The sequence below is a fragment of the Acomys russatus genome, chromosome 3 (genome assembly GCF_903995435.1).
Source record: "Acomys russatus chromosome 3, mAcoRus1.1, whole genome shotgun sequence".
In the NCBI taxonomy this organism is placed as follows: domain Eukaryota; kingdom Metazoa; phylum Chordata; class Mammalia; order Rodentia; family Muridae; genus Acomys; species Acomys russatus.
This window is the reverse complement of record NC_067139.1, coordinates 8,986,541-8,999,241: the sequence shown is the minus strand read 5'-3', so window position 1 is coordinate 8,999,241 and position 12,701 is coordinate 8,986,541. Positions and strand designations below refer to the sequence as shown.

Below are 12,701 nucleotides of genomic sequence, written 5' to 3'. Positions count from 1 at the left end.
GTAAAGAAAACGAGAATTTGGGTCTAACCCAAAACAACGAAATGGGGGTCATCTGGGAACCGTGGGGGAGACTGCCAATTCCCACTTTTCGGGGCAAAACTTTATCATCAGAATAGCATGGCTCGAAATTTGGTGAATCAGGGTCAGGGAAGCACAGTGGTCAAGGGTGTCACTGGACAGATTGCCACGCACGGAGGCCACGTAATAAAAAATCTGGTGGCACCCCACTGAAGCGTTCAGGGTGAGACCTTTTCTCGTTCCCAGAATTGGAATCCACATATGTAGCAGAAGTGTTCTGGGGTTGAGTTTTGTCTCCTTGTTTTTTAGTGACAGGGTTTCTCCCTATAGCCCGGCCTGTCCCTGTAGACCAGGCTGGTCTGAAACTCAGTTCCACCTGTCTCTACCTCCGGAGTGCTGGGATTGAAGGCTTGCACAACCTTGCCCTAATGAGTTGTGCTAAATCAAGCAAAAGCTAGTCCTTGCAGTCTTACTGACTGATGGCAGAGGACCCAGGCAGCCTCTTCCCTCTTCCCCAGCAGTCATTTTAAGAAGGAAAATAATTGGATGCCCTGAAACTTTGTGGATATAAGGCTAAGAAAAAACCCTCACCTTGATTGCTACAAGAAAGAATTTCCTGTCTACAATCATACCATCCTAAATGTGCCTAATTTTAGAAGCTAAGCAGGATCGGGCCTGGTTAGTACTTGGATGGGAGACCACCTGAGAATGCCCCTTGCTACAGGCTTCAAAAACTTAAAATTAAGAAATAATTTTCTGAGGTGTTTGTTTTTCGAAGAAACAGCTCTCATGCAACCCAAGCTGTGTACTTACTACATAACCAAGGCTGGCCTTGAACACCTTAGTTTCCTGCCAATATTTCTCAAACATGTCAACAGACCATGCTGAGGAGGAATGGCTTGCTTTGTTTATGCAGAGCTCCTGTATCTCCGGCTGGCTGCAAACGTGCTAGGTAGCTGTGAATGACCCTGGACTTCTGATCCTCTTGCCTCAGCCTCCTCGGGGCTGGAACTACAGTTTGCTCCACAAGCACATGGGGCTTGGGAAGTCTGGTCTCACTGCACATGTAGCTACTATTGCGCAGTCAGGAGTTCAGCTCAGCATTTCTTAAATGTTCGAGAACCGGGATCCTTTGGCTCTCACTTCCTTCCTGCAAGCCTTGTAACCATTTTCATTTCCTTGCCAAGTTCCCTTTGAAACCAAATTCCCCAGGTGGAAGACCTTCCAGCATGTGTGTAAGCTGCCCCTGCCTCAATATCTTTCTGTGTCTTTGCTCACTTTGCTAGAAAAAGACCCCAGTTCTGTAGTATGTATCCTGAAATTCGAACAGGACAGCCTGATCAAGACAGAGGGCTGATTAAGTACCACTCTATGCCTGTTATGTGTGTGCCCCTCACATACTACTCCTTGTAAGGTGACAATCAAAAACAAGCTCTATTGCTATTATAGATGTTTTGAAGTACAGGGGAATAGAATTGAAAGAAGTTAACTAAGTCCCTAGGGTTAGAAAACCAGCATTTCAAATGCTTATTTTCTTACAACCACCCTTATCTAAAAGATTATTGTGAGAAAAATTGAAAGAGTACAAAATTATTACATAATGTGTAGACTTTATTACATAGAGGATTATATAACAAAAAGTTACTTAATTACATCCTAAACTCTGTGAAGAAGCTAAAGAGAAAAAAAGAAGTTTCCCAGAAACTGTAATAAGGGGAACAAGAGTTAAAACTTGACAGTGTGTGCACATGCTAAACCCTCACGGTAGGAAAAGTAAAACAACAAAACTTGGTATCATGGGAGGATGGTTTTCAGGACTATAGGAGCTGTTTCCTTGGGATGCGTTAGAGAAGGTTCGAGTTTTGAATTCTTTGCTCCAGGTTCCCAAAAAGAAACTTTGTATTTGAACGTTTGCTAGTGAATGGATACATCATGATCATTGTTACCTTTTTTGTTTTCATCTTCAGCGAGACCATGAGGTCAAGGCCTCAACTTGTTACATTGTAAATTCTCAGCTTCAGAATTCAAATAGACACTTGATTTAAAAAAAGGGAGGGGGATGGGGGAACAGGGGTGGAGGGGAAGGGGGAGACACTAAGTGACTGTTGATTGAATGCATCAGAGACAGGGCAAGGCAGAAAGCATTTTGTTCCAGACAGTTTACTAGCAGGAAAGACATTTAAGAACACACCAAAGGAAAGCTGCCAGCAGCACCATTTTTTTCAGTAGATCATACTCTCTAATGATCTGATCATTTGGGAGTTTGGTTAGGATGCTTCAGAGAATACAGCTCTGACCATGGAGGGGGCAGCCAAGAACAGGCTATGAAGCACAGAGCATCCCACACAGCTCTGTCGAGCTCATCTCTGTTTTGCATCGTCACTATGCTGTCTCAGAGTCCTGCCTACCGCTAGTCAGAACTCTCTAGAGTACTAAACACCTGGCTTTCGGGCTTTGAGCAGATCTTCACCAAGTTTGTCTCAAGGGTCCTGGAGAAGTCTTTACAGTGGGGCACACTGATGAAAGCTATCCCTGTTTTGGCTAAAGAAGCTCCATTTTATGCTAGGTACCCACCAATTGTTTGTCTCTAACTAGAGTCCCTAAAAGAGAGTTCCCAGTAACTCTGACAATGACCCCACCCAAAAATGCACACCTGTGACCATCTACTTGTTATGATATGAATAACTGTTTTTTGGTTTTTTGTTTGTCTGTTCGTGTTTGTTTTTGTTTTTTGTTTCTATAATATTCTTATGCAGATACCCAAAGATTGTTTTGAGTTGTCTTAATCACTTAACTTGACAGAACAGAACAGCTTTTACTTGCTTGCCTATTGAAGGTCTTTGTGGCTTATTCCCCTTTAAAAATCCTTCCTTCCCCACACACCTCCTGCACAGCAGACTCAAATTTGGCTCAGAGATTGTTTGCCCTGCTAGCAGATAATCAATACATCTTTTAATTATAATTGGATTGAGTCTGTGGTCTTTCTCAAGAGGCACAAACTCCATAACAGCAACCCCTGGCTTCCTAGTTGGGGAAGGTACTTGGGCCCCAGACACAGACATACATCTTAGGGTTTTACTAAGGGTTGTTAAGACTGAGATGGAGTCATCGTTTGAATTTTTAACATATCCAGAACAAAAGCAAAGCAAAAATAAAAGCAAACCTTAAAACGGCGTCACCAATTGCTCTGCCCCTTTACGTTTCCTATTAATCTGTGGGCAGCAGCTTTTTTTCCCTTGTTCACTGTCATTGCCACTCGTTGTGGGTTTTTTTAGTGCATTCATTTAAAACACCATAGTTTAAAGTTATAATTGTATGTATGTATTTTAGTTTTGCATAGGTTATTTCTTAGAGGTTTATAATCTACTGGTCCTAAATTGTAGTTATTCATCTTTATGTGTATTCTTTTTAAGTATGATGCATGTGTGTATGAAAAGAGTATTCAGTTAATTGAATATTTGCCACTCACTGGAACTAATAAAGGTTCCTATGCAGCAATAGATTCTCTCTCTTCTTTTTGTCCCTACTCTGGACCAAAGCAAGAAGGACTCACACCATGAAGATATCTACTAAAGACGTCCATCATTGATATTTACACTTGGAAAATATTGTTAACAAATCAAGCCTATTTTTAAGGAAAAACAATTAGAATATTATGCCATTCAGAAAATATGGCATGAAACCTTCAAAAGAAGCTGAGTTGTCAAATTCAGTAAAATCAGACTTTCTTATTCCATTTCACTTGAGAACTTTAATAGTTGTTTGGCAATGGTGAGGGGAAGTCTGTAATTTGTAGGATTTAGAACTCAAGCCCATTGCTGATAGTTGAGGCTTTTTCTGCAAGAAGCAAGAGAACTGAGCTCCGGACTCTTCAGTGAATACTATGGGCTTGTCAAGGCTTAGCCCTTACCACACCCACCACTATACTTTCTCTTCTGTCTACCTTAAAAATACTGATTGGATAGGGCTTTGTTGTTGTTGTTGGTGGTGGTGGTGGTGGTGGTGGTGGTGGTGGTGGTGGTGTTTGGTTTTATTTTTTGGTAGGGAGGTAGGGATGACGTGAAACAAAAGCTCTTACCTTATGGGGAATAAGACATAGTTTATTCTCGGACCAAATTTAAGTGACCGTGGCCTGAAAACAAAATTAGGTTACCCCAAATTCCACATTTCAACATGTAAGCATTTTTTTTTTTTTTTGATGTTTTGTGACTTTACAAAATTTAAAGCATCACAATTCAAGGTGAACTTAAACTAGATTGGTGGGTAGTACATCAGCGGGGCAGTTACAGCAAGATAGGGGAAGATTGATTTTCTATAGGGCTCAGAGGTCATTTGGTGACATTCTTAGCATTTGGGGAGATGGAAGCTAGTGGTCTGCTTAGTTAATAGATTTCAAAGTGCTTTTGCTGATTAGGCATGAGATGTAGAATCCGAAGTGGGCAAGGAGTGGCTACCCAGGAGGCTAAAGCAAGGCCAAGGTAAGGTGATTAGCCTCTGCAGTCAGCAAATTCTGGCCTCTCCATCTGACTGCAGTTCTCAGTCCTTGCACACACAGCTTCCTTCCGGAATACTCACTGACAGCACCCCCTGTTGGCCAAGTCCCACATTTTGTGCATGCATTTTGTGCATGCTACTTTTAAATACGGTGAGAAGCTCCTTCTGATCTGAGGTGGATAAGGCTGAGTGGTGGTCAGGACGACAGTCTTCAGGAGACTTAAAGACATTAAGAAAGAAACTCCCAAAGCCAGGTGTGGTGGTGCACACCTTTAATCCCAGCACTCACGAGGAAGAGACAGGTGGTCTCTGTCAGTCTCAGGCCAGCCTGGTCTACAAAGCGAGTCTAGGAGAGCCAAGACTACACAGAGAAACCTTGTCTCAAATAAATAAAATAAAATAAAATAAAGAAAAAAAGAAAAGAAAAAGAAAGAAAGAAAGAGAAAACTCCTAGATCAGAAAGAAAAAAAGGAAGAAAAGAAACTCCTGGGTCATAACAAAGCTGTCAGCCACCATGATCTTGATCTGACTTCCTCACTCCCACAGGTCATCTATCTGACATAGCATTTACATGTGATATATAATAGGATTGTGTTACGCAGAGTTAAAATAATGAAGAACATGGTTTGACCTAACAGAGTGATGAAGGAACCATGTGTTTAAAATGAGAAAAAAAAAGTACAGAAGTTTTACACTAGAATAGCTATCTGTTTTCCTGTGTATTTATACCTATCTGTACTCTATGAGCGATCTTACATTCAAATAGATAGAAATGGAACTCTGCTAGGAATCACTGTAATACTGTACTTTTTTAAGTTAGTAAAATACAAATATTGTTTCATTATTTTTAATCCTGACTAATTGTGTTATAGTACATCTTAGATATTAATCAAGAAACATCAGTACTTAAGGTATGAAAAATTAATAATGTTGTTTTGTATATTTGAATAAGAAGAGTTAACACAGCTCCAGTTAGAGTAAAGGAGTTAAAGTTTAATTAAAACCTAGATTTTTTTTTTTTTTGTCTAATAGAATTATACTGAATAGTGAATATAGATATACATACTGTCTTAGTTAGGGTTTCTAGTACTGAGACCAAACACTATGACCAAAAAGCAAATTGGGAAGGAAAGGGTTTATTTGGCTTACACTTCCATATAGTTACTCATTATTGAAGGGAGTCAGGACAGAAACTCAAACAAGGCTAGAACCTGGAGACAGGAGCTGATGCAGAGGCCATGGAAGGCGCTGCTTACTGGCTGGCTTCCCCTGGTTTGCTCACTCAGCCTGCTTTCTTACCCAGCCCAGGACCACCAGCCCAGGGATAGCACCACCCACCATGGGCTGGGCCCAACCCCATAGATCACTAATAGAGGATATGCTTTGCTCCTGAATCTCATGGAGCCATTTCTTCAACTGAGGCTCCGTCCTCACAGATGACTCTAGTTTGTGTCAAGTTGGCACACAAAACCAGCCAGTACACACACACACACACACACACACACACACACACACACACACACACATATATACAATACTATATGCTATTATATATACTCTTATAGAATTATATATATTATTATAGGATAGTATTATATAAAAGTATAATATAATAAAGACAGTTAAAACATTTGAATCTTTTAAACATGAAACCTAGTTTTGAATAAGCTATGTGTTTGGGATAAGCAAAGAGTCATAGTAAGAAAAAATTAATAATGAAAAGAAATATGTTAATTTGTAACTTCATTGAAACAAAGATTAGTATTATCATATAAATATATTTATTGTGTATGTTTAGTGTTTATTTCATATAATAAATTATATATTGATGTTTATAATAAATATAAACATTTTTAAACTTTTAATTATAAAGTGTTTAAGAAACGCAAAAAGTGAGAGAAACTTTAGGTACGTGGTATACTCAGCTGTCACTGTCATTGAAGGTGAGTATCTATTACTCAGAATTTCCCAAGTCTACATGAATGTGTTATCACACTATGTGAGAAAGTTCACTTCTCAAATTTAATAGTGCAGGAGTGAGCAAGAGGTGCCCGGATGCACCCTGACTCTCAGTCAGAAGGGAATCCTGGATGTTGTGTCTTCTTTCTTTTAGGTAATGAAATAGTCTTCCCTTGAGGAAGACATTGTATCAATTAGAATTTTAGTTATTATCTTTAAAGGGACTTTACAATTCCATTTAGTGTTTTCCTAAAAGAGTGATTTTTATAAAAGATTTAAATATTTGTCTACTAAAGTGAGTTCCAAAATCACTATACAGTTTAGTCAGAATGTCCCAAATAGGCTTAACTCTCCAAGAAGAATTTATTTTTTATATTATATTCATCTTAGTTACAATGGCTTTCATTTTTACAATCTTTTCACAACATAAACTAATCTTTACATTATTATCATTATTACAAAACTGGGAAAACAACTTTAAATGAAAGCGTGGGGGCTGTATCTAAAGCTCAGAAAACATTAATATCTTAGGAGCCTACCAGTTATACTCAAATACAGGGGAAGGACATTGTGTGTGTGTGTGTGTGTGCGTGTGTGTTCTTAAATAAATTTAAATTAATTATTTGCTAAGGATTTAAGTTTTTATAACAGGCACCCTTAAAATGTTTTTGGTAAAAAAAGTTTATTTCTTTTTGAGAGGTGATTTATGAGGTATACAGAATAGGACAAGACAGGATGAACTTTAGCACTTATGGGTTTTTTTTGTTTTGTTTTGTTTTGTTTGTTTTGTTTTGTTTTGTTTTTCTTTTGGTTTTGTTCTTGTTTTTGTTTTTTGGTTGGTTGGTTTTGGTTTTTCAAGATGGGGTTTCTCTGTGTAGCCTTGGCTGTCCTGGACTTGCTTTGTAGACCAGGCTGGCCTTGAAACTCACAGCAATCTCCCTGCCTCTGCCTCCACAGTGCTGGGATTAAAGGTGCATGCCACCATGTCCGGCAACTTTATTTATTTTGAATAATTTATCAATATTTTCACCTTATTTTGAATAATTTATTATGAGTAATTCTTTCGATTATGTAGTTTAGAGATTTTTATCTATTGACTCTAATGTTTTACAAAAACAATTAGTATTTTAAGGTTTTATGAAACATTTCATAAACCCAAAGATACCATTTTAACAGTTTTAGATGTTTAGAGTACCCAAACTTATACATATCTTTTTTATGAGTATGCACATGCATTTTCATTGGACATGCCAAAATAATTTTATACATAACAAGAATGAATTTTTAAAATAAAGTACTGAATTGACCACAATTTGTTTAAAAAAGAAAATGATACAAGCAACATTTTATGAAAACCACAAAAATATACAAAAGCTATGATCATAGGTACACGTGGCACATGATTATCACAAACATACATGAAACACATGGTGTTATGGAATATTCACTAGAGAAAACTGCTTTTTCATGGGTTTAAGCCACTATAAAGTCTTTATTAGTCAGTGAGCAATTTCCATGGGTGTTTAAGATCCCAATGTAGCCCCAAGCCTTTCTCAATGAAAGCTTTTAAACAAGACAAAAAACAAACAAACAAACAAAAAAAAAAAATGAAATCGTGCTCTGGGTTGACATATTCCAGTTAACAAGGGCAGTTAGCCACAGGCAGAACTACAGAAACCAAAAGGCAGGGTTAGTGCTTTTAGAGACTTTCCCAGAACTGTGGACTTTTGATGTCTGTGTTTTCACTTTGGCTGAGTTTTACAGCCTGAATGGCACTTCCATCATGGAGTCAGTTGTGCTAAAGGCTGGGGCCCTAAGGTTACAGTGGTACACAGTTGTTACAGACATGAATGACACACAATTTTCATTGACACACCGACAGCTAGAAGCACCCATTTTAGAGGGGAAATTTTTCCAGAACCTCCTCCTCCTCCCTATCCACCTAACTTTAAGTTATTTATCAAAAAAAACAAGCATGAGCTGAGTACAAGGACAACCTCATGACCAGGAAAACAAAATAAAGCCACACCCAAAAAGAAACAAGAGAGTAAAACCAAAACCCACCCAACTGTAACCAAATCAAAGCACACACGAAAACCCAGTGAAGTCCAGTATTTGTTGGTCAACTCTTTCTGAACATGAGGCCTGGCCTGGAGTAGTTGATATACCCAATGTACACTCTCCTGGAGAAGACAGACTTTCCCTCTTCTAGCATGTATAAGTGACAGTTTCGTTGTTAACCTTTGCCCTAAGGGCTAGGTTTTCATTATTCATTTTTTTAATATGGCAAAATAAAACATAATAAGATAAAACAAAAATATCACATTTGAAGCTGGACAAGGAAAACCAGCATAAGGAAAGGAGCCGAAAGAGAAAGCACAAAAATCAGAGACCCACTCTTTCACACACTCAGGAATCCCATTTATAAAAAAAACAAAAAACACTAAACTCGAAGCCATAATGTGCACACAGAGGACCCACTGCAGACCCTGTGCAGACCCTGTGAGTGCCGTCTCGGTCTCTGTGAGCTCATGCGAGCTTTGCCCTTGTTGGTTTAGAGGACCTTGCTTTCTCAATGTCACCCATCCATGTGGTTCTTACATTCTTTCTACCTCCTCTTCCATGCTTCTGTGAGGCAATGTAGGGATTTGATGGAGACATCCCATGTAGGGCTGAGTGGTCCAGGGTCTTGCACTCTCTGTGTGATGTCTGGCTGCTGGTCTCTGTATATATTCTCATCTGCTCCAGAGTCTTAAATAAGTTTCTCATTAGCATCTCATTCTAACCCACATGCAGACTTTTCTTAGAGCTCTTACTATTATGAATTACCAACATTATCAATTTTTACAAAAGAAATAGTTATTTTACTTAAAGCAAGCTGCACAGTTGTGATTTTTATTTACTTTTTATTGCCTACAACTTAAATAAGCACACAAAAATGGCAATTTTGGAACATCAAGTGTTGCCCTGTGATAGCCATTCTTGGTCGTCTATTTGACTACATCTGGAATTAACTGTAGCCGAAGCAGCTGGATACATCTGTGAGGGGTTTTCTTTGTTTTGTATTATCTGAAGCATGAAGATACATCCTAAATTCTGACTTTTTGAGGTGGGGAGATCTAGACCTTCACTCTGGCCACAGCCAGTGGTGGCAGCCTGTGTGAAGGACATAAAAGAAAGGATGTCTGCCCTCACTCTCCCTCTGCCAAGTTCACTCCAAATGCCAAGCCCACTGCAGCACACTTCTTCCAGATTCTGGCATATACTAAAGTCCAGTTGAGACATCCGGCTTTGCGGGCTGAACAGCTAACTACAGGGCTCTTAGACCATGAATAGGGAGAGAGCCAGTGTTGGATGGTCAGACTGTAACCTCTAAGACACTCTAATACATCCTGTTTTTATATATACAGATTCATTTTATCAGAGAACCCTGGCTAATACACCCCTCCCCCATTTAAAGAACCATAAAACCAGGTTCTTTGCTTAGATCTCTCTATTTTTGCAAATACTTGCAAGTTGAAAGTCAGTAATTATCGCACCTAAGGCCCGCTAGAGTACCAGATGGTGGTTTATCTCCAAACAATTCCTACATTTTGAAACCTCATCTCCCTCCCACCCTCACCCTGACACACACACACACAGACACACACATATACACACACATATACATACATACACATATACACATACACACACATATACACACACATACACACACACAGAGACACACACACAAACACATGCACACACACATACACATACACACACATACACACACACACACCACTATTAACACCACTTTTTCCCCTTCTCCTGAAAAAGTGCCCATAATTACCCTAAGCTAAAGGCTTGGGAAGGTCACAGGAGAAAACATGTGCAACATAATTATGTATTTGAAAGGGTTATCAGGATAAAAAGTCCAAGTGGTAATAAATCCAAACATGCCAAAGGCAAAACCAATGACAAACAGAAAAAGAAACCAAAATTCTATCAGAGTTGCAAAAGCAAATAAAATCAAAAAGCGCCTTTAGAGATTAGAAAACAAGCAAAGCAAAATCAAATGTCTAGACCAAAATTCTTTCAAAAACAAACTAAATACCTTAAATCAAATACTTTGAAAGCCAACCAATAAAAGGTATCTGTCAAACTGGAGTCCTTAATTAACCATCTCATAATAAACAGACAGATTGTGGATCAAACCAAGAGAGTCTGAGAACCCTGCAAAGAACAACTCAGCTGAGGAAAAAACCACCAGTGGCCTGGATTCAGTGAGTACATTGGTTCTATTCAGGTGGTTCCTGTGGGGAACAAGCAGAGCACTCGGGCAATTCCTCCCTGATCACCTAACTGTACACACACACACACACACACACACACACACATACACACACACACACACACGTACATACACACACAAACACACATGTACACACACATACACACGTACACATACATACACACACAAACACACATGTACATACACATACACACATACACACACACACACACACACACACACACACACCTCGTTTATTTTTACATTTTAGTGACCGTGGCCTGAGAACAAGGTAAAGAAAAGCTTAGGCTCAGGCATGGTGGTACACACCTTTAATCTCAAACAATGCAGGTAAAGTTAGTTTGTGGAAGGAAGCACTCATGTTTGAAAGTGATGTCTAATTGAATGGCAGAGAAAGAAAATGACAAATCAGAGAAAGATTTGACAGACTAGGATACAGCCAACTTCCACAAGAAGAGAGAGGAAAGAGAAGCTACTTAAGGGGCAATGCAGAGAGACAGGAGGCAGTTTTACAGAGAGTGGTTAAATGAAAGAACAAGCTAGTCACAGGTGAGGACAGAATGAGCCACAAAATGAGAACGAGCCAGAAGATTAGAGCAGATTGCTGGAGTTAGTTTGAGGCCAAGAAGAGCAATTCTGGGCCAAGAGAGAAGCCAGATGGAATCAGTCAGCTGGGAGAGGAGTTTGAGCCAGAACGGCTGAGTTGAACCAGCCAGCCGAGAGCTCAGTAAGAACAGGAAAGGGTGAGCTTATTAAGCAGTTAAGTCTCAGAGGCTGAAAACATTCTAGTTCTGGGTTAGATTGTATGGAGGCTAGAAGCTTCCAGGGCTAGGCCTAGGGTAGCAGACAGAGGCAGTAAGCCTCCCAGACAACAACTGAAACAGGAAAATAAAAGTTTCTTTTACAAGTGATCGCCCTCACCCCCACCCCACCTCCATCCTTCTCTCTGGTTTTCTGCTCAGATGGCTGAGTGAGTAAGCCCAAGACATGCCACCATGATCTTATTGTCAGAGCGATACTCATCATTATGTCTGCAAGGGTAGTACTATATTATTAATAGTGTCAGCGGTGGCCTCCCTCTAATGGTATGGGTCTCAAGCTGGGGTACCAAGCTAAACAGAGAACTCTCAACAGAGGAATCTCTAATGGCCAAGAAATGTTCAACATCCTTAGTAATAAGGAAGACGTGAATCAAAATGACTGTGAGATTTCATCTTATACCTGTCAGATTGGCTAAGATAAAACTTCAAGTGGCAGCTCATGCTGGTGAGGATGTGGAGTAAGGAGAACACTCCTTCATTGGTGGTGGGGTTGCAAACTTGTACAAGCACCTTGGAAGTCAATTTGTCAGTTTCTCAGGAAATTGAGAATAGATCTACCTCAAAACATAACTATATCACTCGTGGGCATATACCCAAAAGATACTTCACCATACCAAAAGGATACCTGATCAACTATGTTCATAGCAGCTCTACTCATAATAGCCAGAAACCAAGGCTGGTTGACATCCATGGGAGGCCTCCTCTTTTCTGAGGAGAAGGGGAGGAAGCCTGGATGGGGTGGGGAGGGGAGGTGAGAGGGAGAGACTGGGAGAAGAGGAGGGAGAGGAAGCTGCAATCTGGATATAAAGGAAATAAATAACCTAATTAAGAGAATGAGTAATACATGATGCTGAGTAAGCGGGTGCATTCTCACGCAGGGCCATGCTAATCTTCTCTCTGTGTTGTGCGACTTTAGTATCTAAATTGCCAAAGTGAGCACCTGTTCAAGTGAGAGTCAGGTTATCAGAGCCTGCCATTGCTTCTCCCATTAGACTCTGCTCCATTAGGTGGAGACCTGGCATTTTGTGAGCATTCACATATCCAGCCAGTGAACCAGAGACAGATCGATATCTTGTCCCAGAGAGCCTTTCACTGTCCAGAGCATGACTTTT

The 12,701-nt window shown here is 39.8% G+C and overlaps 2 protein-coding genes across 2 annotated transcripts in view; one reads left to right on the top strand and one right to left on the bottom strand.

The window, feature by feature from the left end:
• Window positions 1-12,701, bottom strand: part of LOC127209174 (histone H2A type 1-B) — a 190,752-nt gene that overhangs the window by 67,804 nt on the left and 110,247 nt on the right. The gene's annotated exons all lie outside the window — the stretch shown is intronic.
• Window positions 1-12,701, top strand: part of LOC127209183 (histone H2A type 1-B) — a 92,307-nt gene that overhangs the window by 752 nt on the left and 78,854 nt on the right. The window lies entirely within an intron of this gene.